The sequence below is a fragment of the Camelus dromedarius genome, chromosome 9 (assembly GCF_036321535.1).
Source record: "Camelus dromedarius isolate mCamDro1 chromosome 9, mCamDro1.pat, whole genome shotgun sequence".
NCBI lineage: Eukaryota > Metazoa > Chordata > Mammalia > Artiodactyla > Camelidae > Camelus > Camelus dromedarius.
Genome location: NC_087444.1, coordinates 20,830,001 through 20,853,462, shown reverse-complemented (window position 1 = coordinate 20,853,462; position 23,462 = coordinate 20,830,001). Strand labels below are relative to the sequence as shown.

Sequence of the window (23,462 nt, the reverse complement as noted above, 5' to 3'; positions counted from 1 at the left end):
AAGTGGATTAATGTGGGGGCGGTGAAGCTGGATGGAGAGGAGACAGGATGTGGTGATGGACTGAATACAGTGGGTGGGGCGGGGATACAGAGAGGGGAAAGCATGTCCGGATGGTCCTAGGTGCCATCAACCAAGATGGGGACTTGAGAAGAGGACGGTGGCCTCGCTCAGCCTCAGCTCCCCTGGCTCTTGTGCGTGCACCTTCCCGAGGACCACTTGGAGGTGCCAGCACTGACACATCGCCCCGGTCAGTCCAGACCTCTGCTTGGATCACCCACAGGCCCCCTGGTGTCCCCCAGTGGAGGAAGAGAGGCACAGCCGGACAGCAAGACCTTGACGCTGTGGCTGCTACTATCATTCTGTATTGTTTTTGCCAACTTCCCCACCCCCTCTGGTGGGAAGACAAGAGGCTAAGGATCAAGATAAGGACTAAAAAAGGAGCTATCGACTTGGCAAAATAGACTGAGGAGTTACATGATCGATCAATCATACAGTGTTGGAATTGAAAAGAAACGTAGCAAAAAAAAAAGAAAAAAGAAAGAATAAAAACACCTCTTCTAGAGCAAATTTGACAGCTGTTAAAACACCCCCTGCTTCAGCATTTCCAATTGCTGGGAGCAAACTGTCTGAACTAGCCGCCAGCTCCATTGTCAGAGGGCTCTGATAGCAGGAGATAGGGTTTTCTTGTGTTCCCTCGGAGCAACTTCCACCCATTGGTCTTGGTTCCATTCTCTGGAGGCAGAGCAGGTCAATGTCCCTTTTAAAATGTGATGCCCAGAAGGCGACACAAGACTCCAAATGTGGCCTGATTCAGTTAAAGCCCTGTGGGGAATTTAGAAGGGGGGAAAAATAATAAAGCCACTGAGTTAACCAGCTAAAAAAAAAAATGACAGTCATAGAAAGTGCCCATAAGCGGAGCCTTAGAATCATAAACTAAAAGGAGCCTTTGAAAATGCCCAGCTGGTCCCTTTCCCTGAAGAGATCACACCTAAACCCATCCCATCCAGAGAAGCTGACCTATTTTTTTTTTAACATCTCTAAAAGCAAGGGTTCCACGGGTGTTTATTGCAAGAGGCTTCTTACAAAGCAATCATTGTCAAATATTTTCAAATCAGTGTTTTCTAGAAGACTAGAAATGTTTTTACATTTTCCTCTCTTGCTGTTATCTCTCCAACCACGTCAATTGTCTTGCTAACGAAGCCGCTTATTGTATCATTTTCCGGGAGTGCATGTTCTTCTGCTCCTTCTGCTTCTGTTTTAGTTCTTACTGCATTAATTAACCACACTTCCTCTATTATTTCCCTCTTTTTTGTATGGCATCCATGCTCTTTATCCTTATATTGTTGCGTAATGCTTGGTGTGATGGATGTGCTCTCAGAATTGTGTGCAAGTCTAATCTTTGTAAGTTGAGTCTCTTCAATTAGAAGTGCCTTCCGAATGCACTTCAAGTGTCATTATTTTGAGGCTCTTGGTGGAAGGTGGCCTGGGAGAATAGGGAACTCTGGGCCCTTCGGAGCCAGAAAATGAAACCACCCAGCTCTGGGGCTGCTTTGTACAAGCTGTAGCCTGTAGCCTGACTGGTTACTTCATCTATACGAGCTTTGTTTTCTAATCTATGAAATGGAGATAATAATGCCACCTCAAAATGTTGTTGGAAAAAATAAATAAGCGGAGCAAAATTCCTGCAGCCAAGGGAGGAGATACATCTGCTCCCTTCCAAGTGGAGAATCATTTTTTAAAGTGAATAATCTTAAAAATCTACTTTGCAAGGTCAGATGTTTCTGATCGCAGCCTTAGCGCGGGACGCACGTCTGCTGAGTTTGCTCTCTGACTTAGGAGGCTTCTAGCAAACCCCGTCCGGGCGTCTCCCCTGCGGAGCTCACCCTGTTCTGACAGACCTTCTCACGTGGCCCATAGCAGAGGCTGCTACCTGCTGGGCTCCTGACTGCTTTGCCAAGTCTGCTTCGACCCAGCATGCTTGCGTTCTTGAAGCTTAAGTCACATTCCTCTGCCCTGACTATCATCTACATGTCTCCTTCTAAATATCTTTACCTGCCCTTTTTAAATGTTATTTGGGTCTTTTTGGTTCCCAAAGCTCTTCCCCAGAAGAGTGGGATTTTGCATTTGCTTGAATCACCCATCTTTCCTACCTGACTTTGAGTTCCTTGAGAGGCCATGGCCACAGTCCAAGCACAGTGCACGAATGAGGGGCTAGCGACCCTCCCTGGAAACTCTTTCTGCAGCCTGATACCTGGAGCAAGTCACTTCAACTCTCCACTTGTTATCTGTGAAATGAGGAAATACCATAATGTCAGTGGTTTCCAGGCTGGAGTTCCTAGTCCTTAGGGAACCACAGTGGGAGAAATAGAGAAAAGGAGAAAATTACTCTGAATGTTTTGAAGAGTTCGAAAGAAAGTGTACATTTACTCAGTTAAGGCTGCACTGGTTCGTGTAAACACTGTCCCTTGATCTGATACCAGTTCTGTCTGGTGTCACAGGTACAATCACATTGCTCAGTGTGTGCATCAGTCAGGATTCTTGGTTGTGAAGAACAGAAACCAAGTCTGATTGACTAGAGCAAAAAATAACTGCCCTGGAAATTTGTCGGCTGGCTCTAGACAAAACAGAAAGGCAGGAGGACCAGGCTATGGAAGCGGACAGAAACCAGAGAAAGCTGGGCGATGAGGTGCTCAGCTAAGTTCCCAAAGGAGCAGCCTGGTGGGGGTGCCACTGGACACCAGACGCTGACCTGCTGGAACCACCCCACTACGGCACAGGATCTGTTGCCCAGTGGGGTGACTGCCAAACTATGGTGGCTGCTTTGTATCACTCAGTGCAGATGCAAAGTCTCAGGTGAGAGGATCCAGTTAGCTAACCTTAAACTTTCTGTGTCCAGCTGCTGGAGGACAGGGGTACTTGCTAGATACCTGCCAGTATTAGGTCTTGAGAGACTCTATTCTATTAGGAGAATTTCCCAAATATAGAAAGAGGACAGCCCCCGAAACAGCAAATGTCCTTTATGGTTGATAAATGTCATGATGAGTAAACCACTTAGGACTTAATCAATGGGGAAATTTTTTATTTTGAAACATAGGAGCCATAAAAGAAGAAAATAATTAATTGGCTTGATGACTTTAAAAAAAAAAAATTGACCAGAGTAGATGTCTAATGTTACTTTCAAGCTTAGGTGCCCCCTGCAGGCAAGATAGAGAAATAAGAACTGAACTGATTTTTCTCAAACTTTGTTTCAGCAAACACAGTTGTCCCTCAGATCTGAGAGGGATTGGTTCGAGGACCCCCTATGGATACCAAAATCTATGAAGACTCTAATTCCTTATTTTATAAAATGGTGTAGTGTTTGCATATAACCTACACACATCTTCCCTTCCACATACTTATAGATTACTTATATAATACTTCCAGATTACTTATAATACCCAATACAGTGTACATGCTATGTAAATAGTTGTAAATACAGTGTAGATGCTAAGTAGTTGCCAGTGCAAGTTTTGCTTTTTGGGACTTTCTGTAATTTTTTTTAAAAATAATTTTGATCCACGTTTGGTTGAATTCATAGATACAGGACCTGTGGATATGGAGGGCTGACTGTATATGCCATTAAAACCTAGATTTTTTTAGAATTAATTGCTGCTCAGGAATAATTAGCCATAGCTGATATTAGGTTCTGCTACATATAAGAGAAAACAAGAGGAATACGGAGTTTTCTTTTACATTAAAGAAATCTGCTGGGAGAGGGTATAGCTCAGTGGTAGAATGCTTGCTTAGCATGCACGAGGTCCTGGGTTCAATCCCCAGTACCTCCATTAAAATAATAAATAAATAAATAAATAAATAAATAAAAACTTAATTATCTGCCCCCAAAATAAAAAATAAAAAAAGAAATTAAAAAAAAGAAATCTGGAGGTAGGCAGTCCCAGGGTGGTATGGTGGCTTTAGTTCATGAACCCATGCCTCTTTCATTTTTACTCTGCCATCCTGAGTAGTTCAGTGCTTTTATCCACAAGGACACCTCCTCAGGGTTGCTGGAGCTCCAGCCATCATGTCTACATTCCAGACAGGAAGTAGGAGGAATAGTGAAGGGACAAAAGGCAAAAGAGTGCATATAAACTGTCTGCCCATCTTAAGACTTCCTGAAAGTTGCAGTTAACAATATCTGCTTACATCTTATTGACCACATCTAATTTCAGGACAGCCTGGGATGTATATGATCTTTTAGCTGCTCACATAGCCACCCAACTATCAAGTGGGCGACTAGCAGCCTTTGCCTCCCCAAGGAACTCTCAGGATGACCAGGGGCAGTCAGAGGTCTAATCTGATGGCCGTTGGCTCTCTTGCAGCAGTTAACTTTATGGGTATCATCTAAGGCCAAGGAAGCCTCAGGGGGAGAGACCAGCACAGATGCCTTAGGAGCTGTCTTTCTGAAACACCTGGAAGTTGGTTATGGGTCCTTCCAGGATCTTCCTAGAGAATAACAAAAACAGTGAACATTTGTGGAGTGTTTAGCTTCTGCCAGGTACTGCATGATGAACTTCATCTTCACCATCTCACCTCATTCTCACAGCCTCTCCATGAGGTAAGGCAAAATTGTGCCCGGCCTGCAAAGGAGGAAACCACGGATTAGCTGGCAATAAATATCTTGCTTGATCACAGTTAGTATGTGGAAAGCCGGGGTCAAAACCTGGGGCTGTCTGACTCTGGGTGTGCTTCCATTTCACCCTGCTCTTTTAAAAGATTGCAAAGCTCCCAGCTGCTGCAAAGTCAGATTCTTAAGAACACATTTGCATCTTTTCTCGGTTGCTGCCTTAATTACACATAATAAAGGTATTTAGTTATAGAAGAAGAGCTGATGAGCCTGTACTGTAATAAAAAGCTCTTGCCAAGAGCTGTTTCCTTTGTCAGGAGAGAACTTGCTCAAAGACAGTGGGAAGCCGTGATTCATTCTTATGCCACAGTGTTACTACGAGAAATTCGGTTCAGTGGCTGTCGCAGAACTGTAAGCTGAGACAGGCGTGCTGCAACCGCCACCGATGCCCGGACTGGGAAGTGGCGACAAGAGAAGACCAGCGCCGTCTGTGGCAGATTTATCAGGGTCCACACACTTTGTGGGCCGACTGCCTGTTTTCGTAAATAAAGCTTTAATGGGACAGAGTCAGGCTCGTGCGTTTGCAGCTGATTTACAGCTGCGTCCACACGACAGCAGCGTCCACACGACAGCAGCAGAGTAGGGGAATTTGCCACAGACACCACCTGGCGTGTGAATCCTAAAATACTCTCTGACCCTTTACCACCCCTGGCTTAGAAGGCAGGAGTTTGGATAGATCAGAGGACTCAGTCCTACCCTGTTTGGGTCTCTCTCTGGGAGGGTGTGCACTGACCCTGCCCTCTGACCCCGTCCAGGGCACCGTCACCTCGCCCCTTCGTGACTGCTCCAGCCTACTTCCTGCCTTCCTGTGTCCCCGCTGCCCCTGCAGTCTGCTCTCCACACTGCAGCCAGAGCGTTCCTTTGAAACATAAGCCTTTTCTTGCCACTGCCTCCCTCCAAGCCCTCTGAGGGCTTCCAATTCATGGAGTCAAGCCCAAAGTCCCCAGAGTGACTTGCAGGACCCTCCATCATCTGTCCACTGCCCACCGAGTTCCTCTCTGAGCTGTCTGCTCCACTGGCTCCCTCTGCCCGCTCTGTCCCAGCCACACCAGTCTCCTTACCTAGCCTTGAACTGCCAAGCACCGTCTCCACTCACAGCCACGGGTGGGGAGCCAGCCCCAAAATGACTGTCTACATCTGTGCCTCACAGCTGGGAGGCAGCAGCCCAGGCAGACCCTTGGCATTGCAGGGTGGCCTCGAGACTGGTTCTCACTGATGGAACGTAACAGGAAGTGGCCCTGTCACTTCCACCAGGCGTGCAGGTCTTAAGAGCTGTCTGTACCTTCTCCATTCCCCATCCACCCCTTACTGGGGAGGGCCTCAAGACTGTTGGAAACAGGAAAGCCACAAGCTAGAAGGCCGCTGAGTCTCTGGACCCAGATGAAGACTGCCCATCACCAGCAGCATAACATTGGACTGAAACACGATAAGAAAACATTCGTTGTGCTACACTTTTATTGTAGAGTTTTCGGGTTTGTTTGTCATGACAGTGTAACCTTGACTAACACAAGGTCTTTGCACTTGCTGTTCCCTCTGCCTGGAAGGCTCTTCCCCAAATATCTGTATGGCTTTCAACTGCTTTCAGGTCTCTGTTCAACTGCCATCTTATCCAAGAGGCTTTCCCAGATGATCCTAAAGGGAAGAGCAACTCACCTGCCACCCAGCACTCTCCACCTTGTCTGTTTTGTTTTGCTCAACACCCACGGTCATCTTACAGAGTCTCTGTTTAGCTTGCTGTTCAGTGTGTGAGTTGTGTGCCGTCTTCCGCACTCCACTAGGATGTGAGCCCCCACTTGCCCTGTGGCTTAGCACAGTGCTTGCCACAGCACAGAGGCTCAGTAAATGTTTGATGAGTGAACAAATGACAGACCAACCATCTCAAGGACTGTCTTCCTGACTAGATACACAAAGATTGATGGGGAAAAGAATAAGGAGCAGATGGCGGGGTAGGGGGGGAAGATAGGCTGATATGGTAGGATGATTCCCTTTGCAATTTTTAATATAAGTAAAGTGGTATTTGATGTCGGAGACAATGCCCACAGCAGGCACGTGGAGCCCTGCCCCCACAGGGGTGTGGGGCACGGGCGTAACACACCGTGAGGGCTGCTCTGTCACAGGGATGGGCATCAAATTTAGCCTGGGGGTCAGGGGAAGCTTGCCAAGGGAGGCAACACCTAGAAGGAACAGGCTGTGAGAAGAAGCCAGAAGAGGATTTCCAAGCATACGGGAGACCAGGAGACGTGCCACAGCCTGGAGGGTTTGAGGAGCCCTGAACCGTCTGATGCGGCATGAACTCAGGGACAGGCAGGGAGTGGAGGTAGGGGAAGGCCGAAAGGCCTGTGGGGCCAGATCATGAACAGACTTGCTTGTTATGCTAAGCAGCTTGAACTGCATCTTGAAAGCGATGGGAAGCAGGCAAGAGAGGGCTAAGCCTGAGAATGGCATAATCAGAGGTGTGTTTTATAAGGCTTTTTCTGGCAGCCACCTATAAAATGGGATTGACAAGGGCGTGAGATTAGAGACCAGGTGAGGCAAATATGTGATGTCCTGGAGTGGTCCAGGATCCCAGTGCCTCGCTGCTGCTGCAAGACAACACAGACCACATGGCCTCGCTCTAGCCAATGGGAGCCTGGGAAGCTGCTTCCACTTTTCTTCCTCCCTGTGCCAGGTGAGGGGGGTGGGTACCATCTGGGCTCTAGGAAAAGGCCGTGGTTTCCAGCAGTGGCATCTCTGAATCCTTGTTGAGCTCTGCACTCTACCTTCCCTCACTATCCAGCAGGGACCCTGCTGGGATGGCTGACCCTGATGAATCACTGCCACAGACCATTGCCCATGAATAGGCCAAGGGCACTGGGGTCCAGCTGAAGGGAGGATATTTGGGAGGCCCCGGGATTTTGGGTCTGCCATGTTGGAACATAAGTGTTTAGGGCCTTGGCATCTGAGGTGTCCAGAGGGGAGATACTTAGACCATATAACTGCATTTCAGATGAGTGGAGTTGGCCTTCTCCAGTTAGGAGAGGCTGAGGAAGACAAGGAGAGGTCAGCAAGCGGTAGCAGGAGAGCTTCTGAGACTCTTGGTTTGCTCCCAGGCACTTGGTAGCTTCCATGCGGCAGCATCCACACAGCAGCAGAACTCAATATGTGCATTTCCATCACCTCCTGAGCTCACCTACCCGTGGAGCACTTGCTGAGGATTGCGGGTGCGATGGGGAATGGGAGGATGGTGGATGGGGTCTCCAGGGTGTGCAGATAATTCTTGGAGCTGAGCAGTGAGTGAACCACAGGGGTCACGGCTTCCAGCAATGACTCTTGAAAGGAAGGGGAGGGTCAAGTCAGCCCTTATGTCTCACCTGGTTTGTGCTGTGAGAGAACATTCTGCATTTGAGGAGCTTGGAAAAGTCACAAGGCTGGAGTGAGCAGCACAGGCAGTGGGTGTGTGAGTGAGGTCGGAAGCCGAGGATGCCATGTGGAATGTTTGACAAGTGCCTGAAACAGGGTCTTACTGCCCAGGACTCGCTTTCACAGCTCTCTCTGGCCCTCGTTATGTATGGGTGGCTCGGGGCATTGAGTTAGATGCTCAGAAGGGCCAGCAAGCCATGCAGCTGGGTAAAGTGGGCAGGGGGTGACTGGTCTCCATCAAAAGGGGGAGCCGCCTATCATCTCCAGCCATTTGTTGCCATGGGGCCCTGGGGACCAGCGTCATCAGATCTTCTGATTCTTTAAGAAAAATGCAAGATGCAGATTCTTATCAGATATCTCTTCTATCAGTCACCTTTTCTAGGTTAGGCTGTAGTAACAAACAGCCCCCAAAACATCAGTGGCTCATAGCAGTAAAGGTTCATTTCTGTTCCTGTTACATATCAGCAATGGGAGCTTTGCTCTGCATGTCTTCTTGTTCAAGGATCCAGGCTGAAGAGCAGACCCCATCCTGGATGTGCTCCCAGGTGGCCGAGGGAGCTTCGGCTCACACCCCATCCACCGCGGCAAGGCCCCCGGCCAAGCCTGAGCAACTGGGGAGGAGGGCGAATGCCCACCCGCCCCCACCTCCCACAGGGAGACACAGCCGTTCACACGGCCACTGGTGGGAGGACAGAGGACAACTGGGGCAAGAATACCGTTGGTCACATCCCTCTTTTTAAAGGTTGGCAACTGCACCAAAAGGGTCATAAAAGCTGGGTGGAGCCAAACAAACACAGGGAACCACAGGCCGTGAATTTACAACTTCTCATTTATAGGGTCAGAGATGGAGTGAACAGTCGTGCTCTCTTCCTGAACCACAGACACCGGCTCAGAATCCTGTGAGCTTAGTAGTCCTTTCAAAAAGAGAAAAATGGTTACTATGCCTTCACATTATGGGTGACTCTATACTGGCTCCTCGCAATCACTACTTCCTTTTATAGATGCTCGTAGATTTCCTGTAAACAATTCTTTTCATAAATTTTACCCAGGATCCAGGTTGCTTACCATTTGTGGTTTTCAGAACTCACCGTCTTCTATTTTTTGCATTCAGGACGTATGTTACCAGTCTTGTTCTCCCCAGAACTCAGCCGTGACATTTGCAAGACCTTTTGGCACCCAAGGGTTAAATGGTTTTGGGCCAAGAAAGTGGACTCCACTTCCAACAGTAGGAAGCTCTCCTGCATTCTCTTTGTTATTTCTTTGTAACAGGTGTGTCCTGGGTGAAGCCAAGACCGTCCATTTTCTTTGTAAATCATGTGGGTAGGATCTGTGGAAGTTGCCATTCACACCTGCATCCATCTTTGTCCGGAAGAAGATGGTGAGTTGACTCCATCTGGATGGTACATCCTTGGGTCACACTTTGTGGGTCACTTTGTTACATACCCATGTAAGCCAGGACCCGGTGTGTGCTCTTTGGATTAAAGTCGTCATTAATCTGGATGTGATTTAGGTTTGGATGATTAATGTTTTGTCTTAGTAGTGTATGTTTTGGTCTATGACTGAGCCTGAGCTAAGTCACTGTGACCTTGCTTTCAGAGAAGGGGAGAAATATTTCTTAAAGCTGTATGAAAGTAGGTGAATTACAGTATTTGATTATTCTTGCAGAGTTGAGAGTAGATTTTCCCTGAGCAATTGTTTGTCGGGCTGAGACCCAGAGGACTGCAAGGGCCATTCAGGTGGAGTATTGACCTCTCCTAAAAGAGGCTATGAAAGAGAACCAAGGATGCTCGGAGCAGTGGAACCGGGGTGGACCGATCCTGTCCTTCATGTGACGTCACTGGAAACTGATGGCCCCAGAGCCTCTCAGACAATCACGTACTGATGGGACCATCCTACTGGTCACTGCAGGATAAGATTGCGGGCCTGGCATGGGGGCTGGGTTTTCCAGGGGAAGGCATATGCCATCACCAATCAGAGAGAAGAGCAGATGCTGGGGCAGGAAATGAGCACAGGGAGGCTGGCCCTTTCTGGGCCTTGGTGGGGTTGGGCTGGAGTCCTGTGCTGGCTCCTGGGAGCCCTGTAGGGAGACAGTGCAGCTTGTCTGTGGAACACAGAGCCTGGCCAAGGGGTGGCACCAAGCCGTGTGTCCAAAGGCCATGTCCACCCTGGTGTGGGGCTGCCCCTGCTGGGAGAAAGGCGCTCCTTGTTCTTCATACAGAGCTACTACCTACTGACCAGTGGGCCCACAGGGCTGTGCCCACCAATTGGGATTTCCTTCTAATGTATCCACCCACCTTGGGGGAGGGCAGAGGGGACACATTTTTTCTGTGTCATCATCAGCCCAATGAACCCTTTACTTTCTATGAAGGCATCTTCTGCATACAAAGGGATGGCCTGCTCAAGGTGGGTACTTTTGTTGTAGTTTATACAAAAGCATTCCTAAATCTGGGCCTGAGAACCCGGAAATTAGCACCATCTTTTCACTCTTGGTAGTTACCCTTGCCTTGTTCTTTTAGTTTTTTGGAATGTGCCGTAAAGCCTCGCTGAGAGTTAGAGATTTAATGAGTTCCAGCTCTACGTCAGGAACTGATCTGGACTCTGGGGATGCCTAAGTGGGAAAAACAGAACAGACTCCCTGCCCGTGTGCAGCTTGTGTTCCAGAGGGAGAACTGTGTGGGCTCAGTTGTGCTCGGGAGATTGAGGAAAGGCTGTGTCTTCCCTCTGATGCTCTGGTGGGAGGGCAGAGTGGGGCCTGGGGGCCCTCACCCCGAGGCTTGCCTGGTGGTAGCCTCGGTAGGACTGGCTGGCGAGAGCCCGCAGGGGGCCCGTCTCTCGAGTATCATCAGCAGCAGGCAGAGATTTGGCAGGGAGTACAAACACTCAGAGCCTGGCACCCTGGGCATCTCAGAAATAGCTGAGGTACACCGTGAGAGGGCTAAATCCTGCAGGAGCATCCAGGTACGGAGCGGGTATGTGAATCTGCTCGTAGATTTCCGTGTGGCTTCCTGCCCACTCAGCGGCGTTAATTCCGCCTTTGCCAGTCTGAGCATCAGTCCTCCTAGCTGAGAATCTGGAAGGAAAGAACGAGTTGGGGGTTCTGCTATCTTGCTATCATCTGTCAGCAGAATACAAGTCCCACTTAGCCTCCCTTTCCTCTTGAGCTCTCTGCTCGCTGAGAGTCTCTGCTCCCAGAGACCTCACCACCCTTCTCCGGACATTTCTAAAATCTGCTTTCGCAGCAGGTTCAGGGGCTTCGTCTGGCTGGGCCCTGGATGTCACTAGCTTGTGAAGTTCAGGGAGCCGTTCTTCTCCTTTCTTTCCTGAAATTATGAAAGATGAAACTGTCAGCAGCTCGAGGAGACCGTATAAGACACCCTGGCCTAGCGGAGTGAGGTTCCTCACTGTCCCACCACCCCCACCCCATCTTGCTCTCTGCCACCAGAAGGCCAGCTCCGGCCGTGGGGCCTTGAGGGCAGCACCACTGCACGTGGGCAAACAGGTATGAGAGCGCATCTCAGCCGAGCGGGTACCAGGTGGAAATCCACGTGAGCCTTTGTGTCCTGCAGCCACGCGACCACTCGCCTCCTCCACAGCCCGGCTGACGCGCTTCTGGCTTCCGCCCCTGGCTCCTCCCTCTACCTGTGTCTGACTCTCATGACTCTCTCTCTAGATTTGACTCAGTCGTGTCACATGGCTTCTGCCCTTCAACTGACCTTGAGCCTGGATTTGTCTGTTCTTGAGTCGGTTCATTTTGTATCTAGTGTAGCTCCTGCTCCCGTGTGCCTGTGCCTGGCTGCTTCCTGGCTGGGCTGGCTGTACTCTCAAACCCTTGATCCTTGCTTCCAGGAGCTAGCTGTGCCCCCTGCCCCAGCCCAGCACGCGGACTTTGATGCTCCTCAGAAGCGTGTCATCCGTTTCTTACATCTGGTTTCACAACCAGAGCACATGCCACCATCACGTTCCCGTCCCTCTCCTCTCTTCGCACTACTCTCTCTACCCTCGTGGCGTATGGATATCCAGGCAGGTGCGCTCACACCTGTGTGACACTCGCTCACTTTTTACTCCCTTTACTACCAAAAGAGGAAAGAACTCTCCATTGCTGCCACCCCTTCCCATCCCCCAAGGCTAATGAAACAAGCGCAGGCACATTTGTCTTCCTGAGCTGAGTCTCAAGGTCATCTTTCGCAGGATCTATTCTCTCTACCCTGAGGTACAGACTCCAAGTTGGCACATTTCACTCTTCCTAGTTATTTTGTTCCATTTTTCTTGTTGTTTCCATGTCTTTTAATTTTATCAAGCCCTATAGTTTTGCTGCCTCAGCTGGTGCTTTAACACATCTTTGTTTTAAAAATGACATATATGTGTGTGTGTGTGTATATATATATATATATATATATATATATATATATATATATATAAACTGAATCACTATACTGTACGCCAGAAACTAACACAACGTTGTAAATTGACTATACTTCAATAATTTTTTTAAAATGACAGAAATTCAATTCCAACAAGCTTAAGCACAGAGAGAATTTGCAGACTTGTGTAACCCAAACAAGGAGGGCAGGAGCAGTGCTGGGATCAGTGATGACTGGTCCGGAGCCGGAAGTTCTCTGCACACTTCCTCAGGCTCTCCTGCGGGCTGCAGGGCAGCGCTCTGCCCTTCCAGGGGCTTTCCTCTCAGCAGCTCCAGGCTCACGTGTTCACAGCTCTGCCATAGGATCGGGAAGGGCTTGTTTCTCAGTTAGAAAAATCCTTGAAAGTACCAGGTTGGCATCTTGGGTGACTGGGTCATCCCTGAGACCAAGAACAAAACTGGAAAAGCCCTTACAGAACCTCATCTCTGGGTGGCAGCCCTAAATAACAGGTGTCTGGTCCTGGAGAAAAGAGTGGATATTAACAGACAAACAATAGATGTCCTCTATAGACCAAGGTCAAATACATCCTGGCTCTGAATCCTACATCAGTCCCCCTCCAAGCCCTCTCCCTGTTGTTGGTCTTCTAGTCCAGAAGACTAGAGGTAATTCTACCTTGGTGTATTGATCAGGGTTCTTCAGAGAAACAGAACCAAAGAGAGAGAGAAAGAAAGAAAATATGAAGAGATCTGCTGCAAGAAATTGGCTCACACAGTTACAGAGGCTGAAGAACCTGTGATCTGTGGTCTGCAAACTGGAGACCCAGGAGAACTGGTGGTATAGTCTGAGTCTGAGCTGAAGGCCTGGGAACCAGGGCAGCTGAATCCCAGGGCAGGAGGAGACTGATGTCCCAGTTCAGCAGTCAAGCAGAGAGAGAGAGAATTCCTGCTTCCTCTTCCCAGTTCGTTCTGTTCAGGCCTCAGTGGATAGATGATGCCCACCCACGTTGGGGAGGGCAGTCTGCTTTATCACGTCCACTGATTCAAGTGCTAATCTCTCCCCCGAAACACCCTCACAGACGTGCTCAGAAGGAGTGTTTAGCTAAACATCAAGCAGACATATAACATTAACCATCACACTGAGCAGCTTGGTTATGGAGATTTGGACCCCAGTACAAAAAGCTTTTTGTGGGTAAAATGTGGTGGGAGTATCACCCCAAAAGTTAAAGACCCCAGTTCTTGTCATACCCAAAAGATAAATGTACAGTCAGGAGACAGTGCATTATGTAGCAAAAGATTTTGAAAGATTTATTTAAAAAAAAGAAAAGTACACCCCAAGAACAGGAGGCGGGCTGGTCCACGGGAGAAAAAGCGGCCGTTTCTGTTTCCTCCTTTTCTCTTATACCCTCGCTTAGAGGTAGTCTCTTGATTGATTGATGGCTCTTGGCCCTGGAATGCTTAGTCATGTTTGGCCCCTTTGCGGCTGTCCTTACCCATGGTGCACACAGAAAAACCCATGGGGCTGAGGGGAGCCTAAACCACAGTGTTAACTATAATATAATGAGCAGTGGTTCACGTCCGGTTAAGTCCTTTCTGCTACCACGCAGTTGTGGCTGTCGGGTTCTAACTGGTTTCTTGCTGGCACTCATTTAGAAAAAATAAAGTCCCTTTATGCTGGAGGCGGACGTGATGGCATCTTCTGGACCATCCTCCCTCTCCTCCACCTACCTGCCCGGTGCCCCTACTTATCTCACTACCTAACAGAAGCATCTATTAGAAACAAAGAGAAGGGAGAGGAGAACCAGATGACATCACAGTTTTTACCCCCCAGCTCAGCTAGCCTAGACCAAGTCTCCAACAACATTTTCACTGGCGCGAACACATCTTTTGCCTTTCATTACAGCAACAAGTGGCGTTGGCCATGAAGAGAGGTGTGTTAGTGCTAGAGCAATGGTTTTCAAAGCTTTAAACACAGTCCCCTTTATTTATCACAAAGGAAACAGCACCCAGAACCCCAACATGTAGAACAGACAGGAGCAGAGCTGCTGCGGTGCAAGCTTTCCTTGTGTCTCCCTCCCCAGGATCCCCGGTTTCCTCGGGACTCCATGACTTAACTGTAACAGCAGAGGCAGGTTACATTCTCTGTGATTTCCTTTGAAATGCCTCAGCGTCGACAATGTGATTTGCAGTGCGTGTGATTTAGATGTAACCTGTACCCAAGGATCGCTCTAACTGGGAATGCACATGCAGGGGTGCCACACTCCAGAGGCAAGAACGCTGAGGTCTTGAGCCATCAGCACCTCCAGCAGTCATCAGAAGCCAGCTGATGAGCATAATGGATAATAGAGATGCTTTTTGTTGATAACACAAGTGATGGTCAAGAGAAGAGAATTAGATCAAATATTAAAGAGAGGCTCCCCTGTCACATGGTAAGAACAGGATACAAGAATCTAGCAAGTGAGGGGAGGGTATAGCTCAGTGGTAGAGCACATGCTTAGCATGCACAAGGTCCTGGGTTCAACCCCTAGTACTTCCAGTAAAAAATAAATAAACTAAACTAATTACCTCTTCCTGCCTTCGAACAGTTAATCATTAAATTAAAAAAGGGGTGGGGTGGGGTCCAGTAAGCGCTTACTTTTCACCCGGGCTTGATTCCCGGACAGCCCTGGGTGACGATGCTGATTCAGAGGATTCCTACTTGCCTGACTCTTAACTAGTTGGTTAGCAGAAGTCAGCCTGTGGAATACTGTTGTTTGTTTCACATAAGTTTTCCATGAACTGCCCTGTCAGAGTACCTAAAAGGACTCAGAGCTGGGTCTTCATTGAGATTACAGGACAGATTTTGTGATGGTTCCTCTGCTACTTGATAATACATGTTTGTAATATGAAGCAGAATTTAACCTGACCCTGTCTTAGGTGTAATCTGGTAGCAAGATTATGAAGGGGAAAGAACAAACACCTCCATCTACCTAAGGTTAGATCCAACTTTTGTGAGGCCTGAGACTTAGACATTTTGTGGGTCTTCTTTGAGAAAAAGCATTAAAAATTACAAACACAAAATTAGGTACAAAAGTAAATATTTATACAGAATGAGAAAAGGTCGGGGTGGGTGGGTGGGTAAAGCTCAGTGGTAGAGTGTGTGCTCAACATGCATGAAGTCCTGGGTTCAATACCCAGTACATCCAAAAGAAAAAAAAAGAATGGGAAAAGAAATTATAACACATTTTGAATTTTTAAAAGTTAACAAATGTTACAAAGATCCAAAAAACAACATGAGATGTTTATTAATTCATGGCTGATACAAGTCTACCATATATATTCCTACATTTTGGAGCTGTTTATTCTTAGATGGTCTCTTTATGTTACAACTATTCTGTAATATTTTCTGTAGAGAGAATAAAATAATTCAGTCCTTCCTCTAACTTGGTTGATCAAAAAATTTTGTGTTCTTTTTATTCTATCTATTTTTTTATTGAACTATAGTTGACATAGAATATTGTATTAATTTCTGGTGTACAGCATAGTGAGTCAGTCACAATATACATATATATATTCTTTAATAATTTTTTCCATCCATTTTTTTAATTGCAGTATAGTCAATTTACAATGTTGTATTAATTTCTGGTGTACAGCATAGTGATTCAGTTAAACATATTATATATTCCTTTTCATATTCTTTTTCATTACAAGGTTTTGAGTTCCCTGTGCTATACAGTAGGACCTTGCTGTTTATCTATTTTAAATATAGCAGTTAGTATCTGCAAATCCTGAACTCCCAGTTTATCCCTCCTCATCCCCTTTCTTCACTGGCAACCATGTTTGTTTTCTATGTCTTTGAATCTGTTTCTGTTTTGTAAATAAGTTCATTTGTGTCCTTTTATAAGATTCTGTATGTAAGTGATATCATATGGTTTTTTTCTTTCTCTTTCTGGCTTATTTCACTTAGTATGATGATCTCCAGGTCCATCCATGTGCTTCAGATGACATTATTTCATTCTTTTTTATGGCTGAGTAGTATTCAATTGTATGTATAAATATACCACAACTCTTTATCTACTCATTTGTCAATGGACATTTAGTTTGCTTCCATATCTTGGCTATTGTAAATAGTGCTATTATGAACATTGTGGTGCATGTGTCTTTTCAAATTAGAATTTCCTCTGGATATATGCCCAGGAGTGGGATTGCTGGATCATAGGTAACTCTATTTTTAGTTTTTGGAGGAATCTCCATACCAGTTTCCATAATAGTTTCACCAAACGACATACCCACCAGCAGTGTAGGAGGGTTCCCTTTTGTCCACACCCTCTCCAGCATTTATTGTTTGTGGGCTTTTTAATTATGGCCATTCTGACTGGTGTGAGATGATACCTCATTGTGGTTTTGATTTGCATTTCTCTAATAATTAGTGATATTGAGCATCTTTTCACATACTTTTGGTCATCTGGATGTCTTCTTTGGAGAAATGTCTATTTAGGTCTTCTGCTCTGGTTTTAATTGTTTGTTTTTTTGTTATTGAGTTGTACTAGTGGTTTGTATATTCTGGGGTTTAAGGCCTTGTCAGGCACATCATTTGCAAATAAAATACTGTGTTCTTAATTTTTAAAATTCATCCAATAAGTAGCTTCAATGGGTATTTACTATAGTTCTTCCACAGGACTTGTGCCCTATAAATAAGGAATTCTAGTCAATTTGATTTTGCATAATCTCTTCAAAAAAGAAGAAAAGTATGGAATGTGTATAATTGTATAGATTGTATATAGAGAGTATTTCTGACAGAATTTCCTTTACTAAAAATTGATGAGAACTGGATCCTCCAATTGCAACTTTCTATGTCTTGATTGGAAGAATTTTTTTGTGGATTAGCTCTTGGCTTTACACTATTAAAATCTTGTTTCTCTTCCTCTCTATCCTCTCCCACACCCTGTGCTGGGCACCATAGAACATGTTCCATCTCAGTAGGCTCTCTGGTCCTCCGTATCTCTATCACATCAATGTATAAATTTGCCCAATAAGTGGTAAGACTGTTCCTGCACAGGACAGATAGGAATAAGTATACATGGAAATGTCTACAAACCACATAAATACATACCACCAAACCCAAACTAAATTTATCACCAATTCAAATTTCCTTAGCTAGATCCCCCAAATGCCACTCAATGCCACCTGGTAAAATACCTAGGAATAAACCTACCTAAGGAGACAAAGAAACTGTACTCCAAAGAGTATAAGACACTGATGAAAGAAGTCGAAGACAACACAACAGATGGCAAGATATACCATGTTCTTGGAATGGAAGAATCAATATTGTCAAAATGGCCATACTACCCAAGGCAATATACAGATTCAATGCAATCCCTATAAAATTACTAATGATACTTTTCACAGAACTGGAACAAAAATTTTTAAAATTCGTATGGAAATACAAAAGAGCCTGAATAGCCAAAATAACCTTAGAAAGAATGGAGCTGGAGGAATCTGGCTCCCTGTCTTCAGACTATACTATAAAGCTACAGTAATCAAAACAGTGTGGTACTGGCACAAAAACAGACACATAAATCAATGGAACAGGGTAGAAAGTCTGGAAATAAACCCATGCACTTATGGTCAATTAATTTATGACAAAGGAGGCAAGACTATACAATGGAGAAAAAGTCTCTTCAATAAGTTGTGCTGGAAAAACTTGGCAGCTACTTGTAAAAGAATGAAATTAGAATATTCTCTAACACTATACATAAAAATAAACTCAAAATGAACAAGTTTATACTGTATAACACAGGTAACTATATTCAATATCTTGTAGTAACTTACAGTGAAAAAGAATATGAAAACAAATATATGTATGTTCATATATGACTGAAGCATTATGCTGTACACCAGAAATTGACACAACATTGTAAACTGACTATACTTCAGTAAATGTATATATATATACACACAAAAAAAAAAAAACAACCTCAATGTTTTGTGTGCCACATACCTCAAGATGGATTAAAGACCTAAATGTAAGACCAGATACTATAAAACTCCTAGAGGAAAACAGGCAGAACACTCTTTGACATAAATTGCTGCAATATTTTTTTTCGAATCAGCTCCTAGAGTAATGGAAATAATAGCAAAAATAAACAAGTGGGACCTAATTAAACTTAAAAGCTTTTGCACAGCAAAGGAAGCCATAAACAAAATGAAAAGACAACCTATGGAATGGGAGAAAAAGATTTGCAAATGACATGACAAACAAGGGACTGATTTCCAAAATATACAGTTCACAGAGCTTAATATCAAAAAAACAAACAACCCAATCTGCGCAAAAGACATAAACAGACATTTCTCCAGACAAGACACCCAGATGGCCAACAGGCACATGAAAAGATGCTCAATATGGCTAACTATTAGAGAAATGCAAGTCAAAACTACAATGAGGTATCACTTCACACCAGTCAGGATGGCCATCGTTAAAAAGTCTACTAATAATAAATGCTGCAGGGGGTGTGGAGAAGAAGGAACAGTTCCATACCGTTGGTGGGAATGCAAATTGGTGCAGCCACTATGGAAAACAGTATGGAAATTACTTAAAAAACTAAAAATAGACTTACCATATGATTCTGGTATATACCATATACCACTCCTGGGTATATATCTGGAGAAAGCTATAATTCAAAAAGATACATGCACCCCAATGTTCATAGCAGCATTATTTACAACAGCCAAGACATGGAAACAGCCTAAAGAACCATCAACAGACAACTGGATAAAGAAGTTATGGTATATATATACAATGGGATATTACTCAGCCATAAAAAGGAAAGAAATGATGCCATTTGCAGCAACATGGATGGACCTAGAGATTATCATATTAAATGAAGTAAGTCAGACAGAGAAAGGCAAATATCATGATATCACTTATCTATGGAATCTAGAAAAAAAATACAAATTCTATTTACAAACCAAAAACAGACTCATGGACACAGGAGACAAACTATGGTTGCCAAAGGGGAAAGGGAAGGGGAGGAATAAATTAGGAGTTTAGGATTAACAGACACACATTACTATATATAAAATAGATAAACAATGAGGACTTACTGAGTAACACAAGGAACTATATTCAATTTCTTGTAATAACATATAATGGAAAATAATGTGAAGAGAAAAAATATATATGTATGTATATGTACAATTAAATTGCTTTGCTGTACACCTGAAACTAACGTTGTAAATCAACTACACTTCAATAAAAAATAAAATTTAAAAAAAGTTACTAGATGTGCCCCAAACAAGAAAACAACTCATAATGAAGAGAAAAGTCAGTCAACAGAAGTGGATCTAGAAATAACAAAGATGGAATTAGCAAACAAGGACCTTAAAACAACCAGTATAACTATGTTTAAGGAATTAGCGGAAAACATGAACACAATGAAGAGGTAACTGGAAATTATAAAATAAAAATAAATAAATCTTCTAGAGCTTAAAAACACAAAGACCCAATACCTGAAATAAAAAAAAAAAAAACATTATGCAGGCTTAGTATGAGATTGCATATTACAGAAGAAAAGATCAGTGAACTTGAAGAAAGAAAACAGAAAATATCCAAATTAAAGCACATAGGGAGAAAAAAACTGAAAAAACAAATCAACAGAAAAACACAAAAACAAATATCAGTAATGAAACAGAGGACATCATTACAAATCTTACAGATATTTAAAAAACAGCAAGAGAATATTATGAACCACTTTATGCCAATAAATGCAATAACCTAGTTAAAATGCACAATTTCTTCAAAAACTCAAATAACTAAAACAGACACAAGAAAAAATAGGGAAGCTAAATGGACCTATATATATTTTAAAAGTGGATTCAAAATTTAAAATCTTTTGACAAAGCCAACTTCAGGCCTAGGTGGATTAAATAATGATTTCTATCAAAACTCGAAGAAAAAATACAAGTCTTAAAATCTTTCAGAAAATAAAGGAACACTTCTCAACTCATTTTATGAGGTCACCATTACTCTGATACCAAAACCAGACAAAGACTTCAAACAAAATTACAGACCAACATCCCTCATGAACATAGACTTAATCCTTAAAATAGTAGCCAAAAAAATCCAGGAATATAAATTAAATGATAATACATTATGACTGAATGGGTTAATTAACCTTTGAAAATCAATCAATATAATTTACCACATTAACAGAATAAAGGTGAAAAATCATGTAATCATTCAAATCAATGTAGAAAAATCATGTGATAAAATTCAATGCCCAGTTGCAATTAAAAAAAAATCCTTCAGCAAACTAGGAATTAAAGAACTACCCCAACCTAATAAAGGATCTACCACAAACCTGAGCAAACACTACAATTTAATACTGAAAGACACTACTTTCCCAGTAATAATGAGATCAGGGCAGAATGTTTACCCTCTTCTGCTCATCCCTGTGTAGGAGTCCCAGCCAGTGAAGGAGCACACGAAAAAATAAACAAGTAAGACATGAAACAAGAAACAAAGACCTACAGACTGAGAAAAACAAAAGTTAAACTTTTTTATTCACAGAGGACATAATTGTGTACCTGAAAAAAATACTAACAGATCTGCAAAAAATCTCCCACACGAATAAATGAGTTTGTGTGGTTGTAGAATACACGATCAGTATACAAAATAAATTGAACGTATTTTTGTATGCTAGCAACAAACGTGGAAAATAAAATTTTATATAGGATTTTCAATAGCACCAAAAATATAAAATATTTAAGAATGAATTTAATCAAGCATGTGTAGGACCTGCTCATTAAAAACTACAAAAAACTGCTCTCAGCACAGCAGGGGCAGCAAAAACACTAGCAGCCTGGCTCTGAGTCCCCCATCTGGTTCCCACAACCTACCTCCCAGCACCTCAGAAGTACCCAGGGCTGCGTGACCTCAGGCTCTGGGAACAACTCCTGGCGTCACTACCTGTGAATGCCCCCAGCTCCCCCATGCCCAGCTTCAGCGAGGCCAAGGCAGCTGGCGCCCTGCTCAACAGACCAGCATCCAGCACCGCCCTGGGGATGAAGGCCCAAGTCTCTGAGCTCTTTGAAGTCCATGGAAGAGCCAGCAGCCTTCAGCACTGAGGACCCCGTGCCAGGGCTGCACCTGACTGAGCAGCACCGTGGCCGTTACATCATCCCATCGGCCCCGCATCCCCTGCAGCTGTCGGAGCTGAACATGCTGCTGTCGCTGGGTGTATGGGTGTGTGTTCTCTGGGGTCTGTGGCCCTCACCAAGGAGAGCTCTACCAGCAGGCCATGGAAGGGGCCTCCTGGCGTCACCTGCCCCACCCCTCAGACTCCATGCACATGCAGCAGTACCTCCCCAGGAGCCCCCGTCTGAATCCCCTGTCACCAGCACATGCTGCCTCGGCACCCGGACAACAGAGTTGTACCAGCGTCTGTGGCTGGAGACGCTCTGCTTCCTCCTCTTCTATCCAGAGGGCACTAAGGCACAGTAACTGGCAGCCAAAGCCCTTAAGAAGTGGTGGCAGTTCCACACCAAATACATGCTGTGGTTCCAGGGGCATGAGGAGCCCAAGACAATCACAGAGGAGTTCAGGTAGGGCACCTGCGTCTATTTGGACAAGAAGTGGGGACTGAAAAATAAGGAAGGCTTCACCTCTGAGTACCCAGGCCCCTCCCTGCCACACCCATCCTTCTGCCCAGGTCGGGTCCCTGCCCTGGAAGACTGAGGGGTGGCCCCAGGCCATGGGACATCCCCCTCCCTTGGAAAGCAGGGAGGGCCCTGAAGTTTTCCCATCCTGATGGCCCAGGGCCCAGGGCTGCCCCGCGCCCCCTCCCCAGTGAGAGACCTTTTTTTGTAAACTTATTTTCATTGTGGAAAATATTTATGAATAAAAACATTTATATTAAAAAACAGGAAAGATATACCATGATTGTGAATTGGAAGACTTAGTATTGTTAAGTTGTCAGTGCTCCGCAAATTGATTCAATACGATCCTCATCAAAATCTGAGCAGATTTTTTTTAGCAATTGTTATCCTAAACCTAAAATTTATATGGAAATGCAAAGAACCTGTATTAGCCAAGACAACTTTGAAGAAGAAATTCAAAATTGGAAGACTTAAACTACCTGATTCCAAGACTTGTTTTAAAGCTGTAGTAATCAAGATGTATTCTGTGGCTGCTTTCTCACTATAATGACAAAGTTGAGTAGTTGTGACAGGGATCAATTGGCCCACAAAGCCTAAAAGTTTACCATCTGGCCTTTGCAGAGTTTTCTGACCCCTGTGATAAACGATGCTTATGTATGAGACATACTCTTATGTACAATTTCTGGCCCAATATATATTATTCCACCACTTTCTCTGCTACTCATTATAGCATATTAGAATGCAGGTTAGTGAACATAATTTTAGAAATAATATTTAATCCCATCTAATATATTTAAAAATACAAATTATTCATAAATTATGACACGTATAATTAATAGTAGATTGTTTGCAATATCCCTTACAACAGCTCACAAAGTCATGGATAAAAACTGCCCCTACCAGGCTGAAAATAATTGCACGTTAGATTTGTATTGTGTGTAAATATGCTAATTAGGCATAGTACTATTAGGCACGTTATAAAATTTATAAATGAAGAGGCCGACTGGCAAATGCATCTGTTAGAGCCTGCTACAGGTGTTTAGGAAAAGCAGACCAATGAGACAGCGGGGTGAATAGGTACAAACTGGCGATGGATTGGGTGTAGGTAGCGAAGACAAGTATTGAAAAAAGTAATTCCGAGGGTTCTTGTGAGTCTGGGTTTTTAGACATCGTTGCTTTTGACCTCGTGGGAAAATTGTGAAGAAATATTTATTTAGATGTCAAGAGCAGAAAGGCTATGAGTTCAAATTGCAACTGCTTAAAGCAACGCGTTTCAGATGATTGAATTCACCAGGTCATCTTGCTGGAACGTAGCTTGATGCAGCAGTGTTGGGACAAGTAAGTGCCAAGTTCCTGCAGTTCCAAGAAGTTTTCAGGTGGCTCGGACACGGCTGATTCAGGGACCCC

The 23,462-nt window shown here is 44.5% G+C and overlaps 1 long non-coding RNA gene across 1 annotated transcript in view; it reads left to right on the top strand.

Moving 5' to 3' along the window:
* The window catches only part of LOC116154706 (uncharacterized), a 41,207-nt gene that overhangs the window by 10,615 nt on the left and 7,130 nt on the right, over positions 1-23,462 (top strand). The window contains exon 4 of the long non-coding RNA XR_004138643.2: positions 9,332-9,440. This is a non-coding gene — a long non-coding RNA (uncharacterized LOC116154706). The remainder of the gene's footprint in view (positions 1-9,331; positions 9,441-23,462) is intronic.